This window comes from Argiope bruennichi, chromosome 3 (genome assembly GCF_947563725.1).
Source record: "Argiope bruennichi chromosome 3, qqArgBrue1.1, whole genome shotgun sequence".
NCBI classification, from domain to species: Eukaryota; Metazoa; Arthropoda; class Arachnida; order Araneae; family Araneidae; genus Argiope; species Argiope bruennichi.
The window spans coordinates 104005638-104017345 of record NC_079153.1 but is presented as its reverse complement, the minus strand read 5'-3'; the positions used below and the strand labels follow the sequence as shown (position 1 = coordinate 104017345).

Genomic DNA, 11708 nt, shown 5'->3' with positions numbered 1-11708 from the left:
AAATGAACAGAATGTACTGGTAAAATAAAGTTGAGTTTCTCACTTTTATCAGGAGAATCTTGCTTTAAGAAACGCAAGGTTATTTTAAAACTTAAATCTATATTAGAAAAGTGAGTACAATTTATTTTTGCATAAAGTTTTTCATAAAACGATTTACAGTGAAAGAATAATTTTTTTCAACATTTTTCAAATAGATTTTATTCTTGATAAGGAAATTTATAATTATCTACTTTATTTTTCAATGCTTGAATTTCCAGGTACAGATTAAGAAATAATTGAGTCATAAAAATAAAATGAATATTTTACTTTTTCAAAAGTAAAATCATTGCTATGTTTATAACGTTATATAAAATATAATTAACAATCTTGAGTTTCAAAGTAGCAATATTATTTCTTCATCATAAATTTGGAAATCGAAAGAATATCGAACAGCTAAGTTTTCAAATGAGTTGGAGATCTAAGTGCTGAAAATTAATCTGCCGGTTTCTGAAACAGAGGAAAAGGAAAATTGATTTAATATAAAGCAATGGTCAATACATGTTTTAATATAGTAGATAGAAATCACATTGAGATAAACTGAAGGACGCAAAAGATAATCAGCCAAGATGATGAATGAAAATATTTAGATTTTCTAAATTTGAGTTAAATTAAATTTTTTCGTAGAGGGCGCATTAGTTTTTTTATTTCTTTGAAAAATTCTGAAAAGATTTTGAGATTAGCAATCTTATTTTAACAATCTATTTTAAGAATGAGATATTACTAATACGTAAGAAATAGATTCGTTAAATTCGTAAATTCGTAAAATTCGTTAAAAATATCTTTATAAGACAGAAATAACTAGATGAAATAATAAATATATGTAATTAACTTAGTAATTAAATATGTAATTTTTCAAAAGAGCAATTATAATCCAAAGCACAGAAGTAACTATGACTAATGATATAACAAATTAGAAAATTATATGCTTAACAATATTTGCTAACTTTAGTGAAATTTTGTAAAAATACGTATCTTAGTATGAAAGTATATGAAAAGGCATATAAATATTGATCAGTTATCTTAATTCTAATAAATGGACATTGAAAGTAGAAAAAAAAATACAAGAAAAAAAATTGGCGGCAAAATTTTGGTAGCAAAAATTATTGATCCATCACCCCGAATGAAATTATAAGCATGCAATTAGTAAGAAAATTTTAAATATTAACGGAACAAGTTTGTATTTAAATTAAAAAAAGAAAGAATAGGTTTTAACGTAAGGAAAATATAGATTTGAACATTTTGTTTTAAGAATATAGAAATAAATTTACAAATTATTTGTAAGGGATAAAGGCAGGCCTAAAGAAACGAATAAAGTCTATTTTATATCACTAATATTTATAAGATTGGTAGTTTATAAATTATTCTTAATTCAAATATAAAATTATATTCACTGCATGCTCTCGGACAAATAACATTTTTGTATTGCACATAATTGTGAATGTAAAATTTTAATAAGGGAGAGCAATTTTCGTAATTACTTATTAGTCCTATTCACTAAAATGGATGAAAAAATGATAGCTGACCCCTTATAATAAATACATTCTAAATAAATTCTATATTCTGTCTCTGCAAAATGTATCATAATTTAGCTTTTCGCAATTTGAATTTATTTAAATTTCTTTTCTGTTCTCCTTCTCTTTTGCCAAATCTGTCTCTAATCCGCTAATTCCTGTTTATAATTTTGCTGGTATTCTATTAAGAAGTTTCTTCAAAATACGTCTGTTTGTTTTCCAGATGACAAGTTTTATTTACCTTTAACTTAACTTTATAATGGAAATTATGGCATATCGGTGTAAAAACGTATCTTAATAAATGAATCATGGAATAATGCAAATTATTTTTATAAAAAAGAAATAAAACAATAACAAATCGAATAAATAAATAAATAAATATTCTTTTTTTTTGTCCACTTACACGAGGTATATTGAAATGTAAATATTGCTTGTTTACATTCTTTTGATTGAGAATACTGTTTATTTTTATTTTAGATTTGAATTGATACTGTGCCATACTGTGCATGTTTAGCGTTCATCATTATGGTTCCTATGTTTTAATCCACACTTTATAATAAAAATAACGACATGCTTGTGTAAAAACAATATGAGCCTGTCTTAACAAGTGAAGCATAGAATAATGCAATTAATTTCTATTAAAAAAGAAATAAAATAATAATAAATTGAAAAAAAATATATAAATATTCTTTTTTTTGTCTGGTTGCGCGAGGTACACTGAAATATAAACATTGATTGTTTAAATTCTTTTGCTTCAGAGTATTGTTTATTTGAATGTTGAGTTTGAATTGGCACTGTGCCATACTGCGCATGCTTAACAATTTCATTTCTTTTTTTTTTATTGCATGCCTCTTTTACTGACGGACCCCCCCTTCCCCCCAAAAAAAAAACACAAATAGCTAAAATATCCTACACTGCTTTAACTATGATTGCCTTAAAAAAAGTTTAGAAATTTTTATTTCATGATAAACTTTACTATGTATTGAACTACCACTTAATGAGGTAGTTAAAATGAGGTAGTTTTTTAAAAATATTAAAAAATTTAAAGGCCTGCATCATCCTAAGAAAATTAAAAATTAAAAATATAAATAATTCAAAAATTTATCGCAAAAATGTGAACACTACTAATTTGACTGTTATTTTGATTTTGAAAAAAAAAGAGCATATTTATTTCCCTTGATATTTACAGCATTATAGCAGAGTTGAGATATTTAAATTATTAATTAAGTTCTATTTAAAAGAAATGTGATTCAAGAAATTATCCGAAACATGTCTGATTAAATAAGATTTTCTGAATACATATTATCAAATGTACCTTTTGGCATTTCTTGCAACATATGCATTTATAATCAGGCTGCACGATTACTTCATCGGGTCCACAGACAGGATCGTCTGTGTTGCATCTGACGGTATCACATTTATGTCGGCTGCATGTCTGGCTATTTACAGCAGCCATGATAATCAGAATCAGGAAAAATTCTTTGTACATCTTCAAATATTTAATAAAAATACCTGCAATGAGGAGTTTGAATTTGATTTTCAAGTAAAAATAACATATTTATTTCAATTCCCTTCGTTTAACAAATAATAATTTTAGATCTAAAGCAATAATTTTAAATGTATAATAAATAATCAAAAATAATAACAAGTGTGATAAAATTAAAATAATTAGTATATTATAAGGTTAATCATTCATTAATTTAATATTACTGCATAAATAATTTTAACTTCCATCAAATTTATAGTGAAAATAGGTATTCAAAACTGAAGATAAAATTTTTAAGCTTTAATTTACTACAAGAAAGTAAATACATCTTCTTTCATAAAAGCAAATTAAAGAAAAAAAGTTTAAACACATCAAAAATGTTTTTGAATTTCTTAGAGATTTTTTTTGTTCACAGAATAATCGTTAGAAACAGTATTATCTTTGAAAAATGAGATTCCATAAATCTTTTTTTATATATCAGCATATTTTAAACTTTAATCTCTTTAATGAAAAATAAGAGCACAGATATTTTTAGATTTAATAAATTTGGAGAAATCAGATTAAGTTTTTCTCACCGATAAATTCCTAAAAGGTTTTTGTTTCCGATACAACAGTTCCCTTGGATTTATTTGAGCACTTCTCATTATCTGCAAAATATCATTCCATTTCATGAGTTTCTGTTTATTTTGCTTTTTTTCTTGTTTTTACGTATTGCATTAAGTGTATATTAGTTCAGTGACAGATGTCTGTCACAAATGACATACACAAAGGAATGCTGTTTCATGAATGTCTGCTTCCTGTAAAAGCTAAAATAGTTTCCTCATCATTTTTGAAGATCCGTAAGATTGTCGAGACAGCTGTGTCAATATTAGTTTCAATTAATCATTAGTTCGGAAGTTATCCGACTAACTGTCTTGGGCTAAAAATCTCAAAAAGTAAAATAAGACATATTATATTAGGTCATTATCAATTAATTCGATGAAAATGTTTTAAATACCCGTTGTAATGTTTTCTACGGATATGTTCAATCTGGAATGTTATTTATTTAATTTTTTTTCCTTGAATTTAATCGCTTGGAATTATTTTTCACTTCACTTCATTTGAAAATAAAATTCTCCTCATAAGCATTCGAAAAGAATTAATAGAAGTAAATATATTAATTTGAAAATTTATTACGTCTTCTTGAGTGAATCGTGATTTGGTTTGGTTTTGGTTATATTAACGTCCCGTTTGAAGCAACAATAGGGCTATTTTGGGACGGACCTCGTAATTTTGAACTACGGTCAGATGACGAGGACGATACCTGAGCTGGCACCCCTCTCTCCACACCACACCAACGGGATGACGTTTGGTCATGACAGATTTAACGTGCAACAGACCCCCTTACACGACGGTTCTTCGGTGGAATCGGGTCACGAACCTGAAATCCTCCGGTTCCGAAGCCGAGACCTTACCACCAGGCCACCACGGCCCTGAATAAAACGTGAACATCAAATGTGCATAATACATTTAATTTAAATTAAACATAACCCAAAGATTGTTGGTCCCAAAGATGGTTAGTTATGTATAAAAGTAATCTAAAGCTTATTCCAAAAACATGCTTAAAAACAAATTAATGAATATATTTTGTTTTTTAGGGTCTTTAAAATTCTTCATGAATTCTTCTTTGATTGCAATATGATATCCTCTTAGAACTAATAAGAAGTGGTATTGGGATAATATCTGTTAACTGATGTGCGAAAAAGTCGTTTTTTTTATCCTTGAAAAATATTTTAAGTAAATGAAAATTCACTGGAGCTTTGAAAAATTTATGTTGAGAATTCGAAATAATAAAAGAAACTTATAAGAACATGGGAAATTTTCTTAGATCTAAAAAGTTGTTAATTGTTTGAATTTCTTCAATGAGTCAACGACATCATCAAAAACAGGAAGGTTAAACTTTTCCCCGAAAATTTTCTTACTTAACTGGCCGGAATCATGACAGAGATCATTTTCTTCATTCATAGAATCACTGGAATAAAATAGTCACAACTGATTGAGTTGATGATAGCATCATCCCATCATTATTGAATTTTCGTCTGAATTTTTTTGTTCTAGATGAGGAAGTGTGTTAGTCCTTATCCCATTGGGATATTTAGCGATAAAACATATTCACCACCATGTATATAAGAATTAATTCAATGACTAGACTTTTAATGTCATCCTTTATAATCTGAATTAAATAAAGTAAACTTTTCAATACAAAATATTCGAAATAACCAAGTTGATCTTTATTCCCAGGAATTAAGAAAATGTAATAGTTATTAATTAAATATTCAAGTTGTTATAAATCTTCTTGGAAAATTATTATTTTAAAATAAACTGACAAGGAACTGGAGAAATTGTCTCAGTTAGAGAGTAGCATTCATTGTTGCAGAAAATACTGTCATTACAATTATATATTGCACAAATAAAGTGTATTTCTATGCTATTTATTTTTATAATTAGTATGTGCATACATTTTATTAATTTTCATTTATATTTCTATATCGTAATTTTTACTAATAAATCTTTTCACTTGTCACGAATTAGTATTCTATAAGGATAATGACATTATCAAAACTGTGACTATACTGCCTCAGTAGAAGCACAATCCAAGTCATCAAATATCTTTTAATTACCTATTCGGGTACTTCGCATAAAAAAGGAACAATTGAAAAGGCAAAATGGACAGATGAGGGATTTAAATCATTGAAAAAGCAAATGTTGGAGGGAGAATTTATAAACAGCATAGTCTTGTGGTCTAACACTTCAAAAATCACTCTGATTGACAGATGTAAAATAATCCCTGATTAACATTTGAAATATCTTTAACCGATTTATATGAAAGGGACTTGTGTGATGATAACTCAGGTATTTTTTCAAAAGATGCGATGATTTGTATTATTCGTAGAGACGCACAGCTGACAAGTGGTAATAGAGCACTTTTGGTAGCAAATGGACATTGAAGAAGCAATGTGTTGGATTTTGTGTAGAGTTACAAATGCTACTTTTGTTAGATAATGTAATTTTATTGATGGTCATAAAAATGTAATCTATGCCTAAAAAAATCTGCCATGTTTAAGGGACTTGAAAACATTTAGTTTCTTATTATATTTTTTAAATAGTAGTTTGTAAATAAATAAAATATAAAATATGTAAAAATAAGTAATATAAAATAATAGTTAGTAGTTAATCATTTATAAAATAGCAATGTTAATAATAAGTTTAGCAGATTTTCATTACTTCCAATTTTTCTGAAATTCATTGTTTACAAGTTTAGAAGGAGTTGGCATCACGATGGGATAATCACGCCACTATGTCAAGTACTTAAAAATTCTTTTTTAAACTATATTCAAAACGCTTTTAATGTTTATTAACGTATTTTTGCTTTCTCGTATGCGTAATATAATGAAAGTTTAGTAATCGTCAAAAAATTCCACCTTGAGATTTTAAATCTACACGTTTTAGACATCCCTGAGTTCGATAAACACATTTTAGGAAAATTTCCGTTCGTCTGTCTGTCTGTGACAACGATATCTTAAAAGCGCATTGATCTAGAAGGTTGAAATTTGGTATATGGTCTTTAAATAAGATTTGCAGATTTCTTTCAAATTTTGAGTTAAATACGTTCAGAGGAAGTCCGTATGTGATGCTGTTCTAATGTAATATAACACGGTAGCTACAAAATGAAGAGAGCTAGATAGATAAAATTCGGTAATCAAATCTAACATCTATAGTGTAGACGCTTTTTAAATTTTCAACAAAATACGGGTCGACTGTCAAAAACATTTAAACGCAATAATTCAAAAACGCAATGACTTAAATATATAAAATTTGATATGGGATTTTGTGGCTACAAGCGCTCTCCAAGAATGACACGGAATAACAGTAAAAAATGCTAAATTGACTATGAAACTTATTATTCACCGCATGCCAAGGATTAATCGCCAAATAACACGCCAAGAATGACACGGAATAACAGTAAAAAAATGCTAAATTCACTACGTAACTTAATATTTCGTAACTATTGTACGCCAATGTCATACAAGGTCTTTTCTGTCATGACAACTTTATTAGAGAGTATGCGAGAAAGTTATGGGAAGATCATTCCTGCTGTTTTAAAAAGTATAAGAAATTGTAAAACTAAATAGTACTTAATCTTTCATATTTTATGCAATAACGAATTTTTTTTTATACTTAAGGTAATGTGATCCTCCCACCTCTCCATTTACTTTTTGTCTATTTCTTACTTTTCACAAATAAAAAAATGAGGATATTTTTTTTTACTTATTTTTTGATGTTTTTGTGATAGTATCTAAACAATTCGGCAGCTATAAATGTTTGATGAAATTCCTCACTAGACTGCCGCGTTATTTTTATATCCTTTTTGTTTTTCGCTTTAAGGTAACCTTAAAATTCAAATGTATGATAAGTTAAAGTAAGTAAATTGTAAAGATATACAAAATTTTATTTTAACTAATTTTAAGGTAAGCTTAAAATTCAAATGTACGATTGAGTTAAAGTAAGTAAATTATAAAGATATAAAAAATGATTTGAAAGTGAAGGATTCTGAAGTTCCAAATCAACTGTGATTTTAGCCATAAATAATGAATCAAAACAGATGTTAGTTCTTGAAATATTTTATTCTTAATTTGGGCAATTTAAAATTGTTAAATCGTAAAAGAGTCAGTTCAAATTCTTCTGTGATTGAAGGTGAGATTGCAGAATATCAAAGTATCATTACCTGAAAAAGAACAAATAATTTAATTTATTTATTTAGTAAAAATATTATAAACTGAGAATCATTTATTATCAAAGCGTTTTAACATGAGTCTCTGATTTGTTTAAGCGATTAGATCTATCCTGAATTAAAGTAATTAATTAATTTTTTTCTTAAGATGAAAGAACATCCATAAAATCTTGTCTCAAATAAGATGTGATATCTAATTAGGAAGTTAAGTAAATTTGTATGTCAAGGGGTTAATGTTTTATATATGAATATTCTATGAATAACTACTTTAATCATCATTTTATTAAAGCGTCTATTAAATGTCTATTGAAAAATTTAGAAGCACCTGAAATTATATAGACATTTGCCGCGATCAGTAACTGAAAAAAAAATGAAAAAAAAAAAAATACATTTCCCGATAACATAGTTGTAATACTGCATGCACTCTGAAGAATTTAGGTTGTAATTTATTTAATAAATTTAGTGCCTACTTGGGTAAGCTCTTTTAGTGTAGATAAAAAGCTATTAATTACATTTTTTCAGAGAATTCTAACAGTGAAATAAATTAAATAAATTTACCGATTCATCAACGAAGAAGTAAAAACCAGATGAATAAAATGCCAATTAACTTTAGAACTATTATTCATTGAATTCTGAACTAGGAAAAACACCTCTGTCGCCCTTTCATGTGTAATATAAAAATATATTTCCCTAATAGCTTTACTTGTAGGTAATCGAAATAGCCAATGGATAGAATTTTTTTCTCTTAACCTATGTTAACTAATTTCTTAGCCGAAAGACAAAGATTAGTCTACAAAAATGCGACGTCTTATTCACTGATCAGTTTATTGATTATTCTGCTAAATATAGTGCAAATTATAAGCTGAATGAAAGATATTTAAATCAGATGTCTGAAAATATGCGGACTTCCATCGCATTTAGTTCATAAGCGGCCGTCTAGAAACTGTCAGCAGAATGCGATATCGTATTCATCTTATCGGATATATTGCCAAAAGTAATGCATATTATAAGATTGATGAACGATATTTCAATCAAAAACCTGAAAATCTGTGAATTTAACTTCTTCGACATCCGTAGTATTACGTTCATATTCGGCCGATCAATAATTATCTGCAAAATTCGACATTTTATTGACCTGCCATCCTATCAATTATTAAAAGTAAAATAATAATAATAATAAAAAAAAAGTTTCCAAAGTGGGAAAGTAGTAACACAATAAAATGGTTTTTTTATACTCATCTATAAGAAATAAAGTTTCATGCGACTATCTGTAAAATTTGCTGAAATATTCAGGAACAAATTTACTGAATTAAAGTATTTATCCGTACTTCTGATCGGTGTCTGAGCAATGCTTTCTTTGTATTTTTCAGTAAAAATACAAGCATCATGAAATATTATTAAAAGGACGGAATAACTTTAATTTATTTTAAAAAATGCTCGAATGATGCATTATTTAAAATCCTTAAAAGCTTGTTCAAAATGAACACCTTTGACCATTACAGACAGATGCATTCTTGCATTAATATGATAAAGTTCATTGCTAGTGACCTAAAGACAGTCTTTTTAAATTCGTCTCTAAAGATCAACAAAATAAATATAACCAAAGCCAATTAATCTCTAAGTTTAGATGTAATGCTTATTAAAACTATCTGAATATATCGGTCACTATTTAGCATAATAGACAAAATAGAACAAACTAAAAAGTTTCTAAGAATGCCACACGACACATTTAAAGAAATTTGCCACTAATGATTAATCTACTGCTTCAAAAATAGATTTTAATCATTTCAAGATGGATGAAATTTGAAAAATAAGCACATTTTAAATTAATTTGAAAATTAAGCCAGAATGTTAATTTTTGCATCACATATATAACGCCTCCTCTCTCAAGTCTTTTTTTGAGAAAGTGAGAATCCTGTTGTTCGTAATCGTTAAATCGTTATCTTCCTGGAAGATAATGCCGGTACTTCAGAAAATGACGTTTGTATCTTATAACAACTAAGTGATATACACAGCATAAATCATCAGCATATCCAAACATAATTTCTTGTTATTGAAATGTGTCATTTTTTTAAAGCACATAAGTGCCAGTAATGAATTTTCTCGGCATTCCAGTACGTCTTTAAAATATTTTAAATATGCAGTTTCTCAAATCTATCTTCCTTTCTTCATAAAGTCTTTGTTGCAGTAGTCAACAAATCAAAGTCATCAACATTATGCCTTTTAGCAAATTTCTTTGATGATAGATGTATTATTAAATAAGTATTTATATATACTAATTTTTCTCTATTATTATTTCTGACACAAAAGCTTACATCTAAGTTTTTGAATAACCCTTTTAAATTTGAAAATAAGAATATTTGTGCAAATTTTGTAGATAGAATTTTAACTTTACGTGTGCCTAGACAAATGTCCGTGCTGCATTATATTAATTGATATCCTTAAATTAAAGGCACACATAAACATTTATTTATTTTTAACTTTTTACTATCAACTTCCACAGGAAACAAAATATTTTCGTACATCTGCCCACCTTATTGAAAGAAATTTCATAACCAGAATTATGTGCCTAGATGCAATATTTAGGGAATAAAATCCTGTTGCCCTTTTTGGAGATATCCAGTAAATATATACTAAACTAATTCTTTATTCAGATAGTGTTACTCAATTTAATTTTAATCTATTATCATAAAAGATAAATATTCATATTGCATTTATTTTTACAGAATAATGAAATCAATATTAAAATAGAGTTAATTCAATTGTCAAAAAGGTAATTAATTGATTAAAAATAATTTGTTATTTATTTTCTTATTCATTTTGCGCACATAGAAACCATAGTAAAGATTTTTCTCACCAGAGTATTTGCAGACACTGAGAAGTCTTTTATTCGGAACAAATATTATGTCGAGTTTGAATCAAGTTTTACCTTCCAATCCTTTTAAAGATGCAAATCAGTCTTTTTTTAAATTTTGATCCTCAGATTGTGGTTAGTCAAATAAATTTTATAGAAACGTGGCTGTTATTGGACAAACCATAAAAGATTTGATTTCTTACCTGAACTGTTTCTTGCGTCATTCTTTGTGTTTTCAGTACTAATACTGAAATTGCTCAGAAGGTTAAAGAATGTTAAAATATTAAGTTTGCCAATAACTTGGGTTGAAAATATTTTGATTGCATAAATTTTCTCGAGGCAATAAAATGGAGAATTTGTTTGCTGTCTGTCTAGTTTAAATGCGATGTTATTATTTCTTCATTTTACACAAAATGCAAATCATCAAGTTTGAAGAATTTACAGTTTGGTTCAAAAATACTTTAATCGAAATTTAAAAAACCCCCTATATATTGACATTTTTCCAGCAATTATTGAAGGCAAGAAATAAATTTCGGTACTGAAATTTAACATCTATAGTGTAGACGCGTTTTAAATTTTCAACCATATACATTTACGGGTCGACTGTCAAAAATATTTAAACGCGATAATTCAAAAACGTAATGACTTAAATATATAAAATTTGATATGGGATTTTGTGACTACATGCGCAATTTTATATCAATTTATTTGTTTCCATCTGTTAAGCAAAATGCATCCAAAACACAAATTCGAGATTTCCGGATATTATTCCCCACATGCCAGGAAATAAACGCCAAATAAATCGCCAAGAATGACACGAATGACAGTAAAAAGGCTACATTCACTACGAAACTTAATATTTCGTAACTAGTACACGCCGATTTTATGCAATTCGTTTTCTGTCATGACAAGTTTATTAGACAGTATGCGAGAAAGTTTTGGGAAGACCACACCTACTGTTTTAAATTCTAAAACAAAATGTATTAGAAATTGTAAAACTAAATAGTATTTAATCTTTCATATTTTATGCGATAACACATTTTTTTT

General features: G+C 27.5%; 1 long non-coding RNA gene across 1 annotated transcript; it reads right to left on the bottom strand.

Annotated features, from left to right (window-relative positions):
* Nucleotides 1–289: 289 nt before the first annotated feature.
* On the bottom strand, nt 290–3761 carry LOC129964019 (uncharacterized). Its single transcript, XR_008784051.1, has 3 exons — nt 3612–3761; nt 2866–3062; nt 290–486 (listed from the first exon to the last, which is right to left on the bottom strand). It is a non-coding gene; the product is annotated as an uncharacterized LOC129964019 (long non-coding RNA).
* Nucleotides 3762–11708: the final 7947 nt, after the last annotated feature.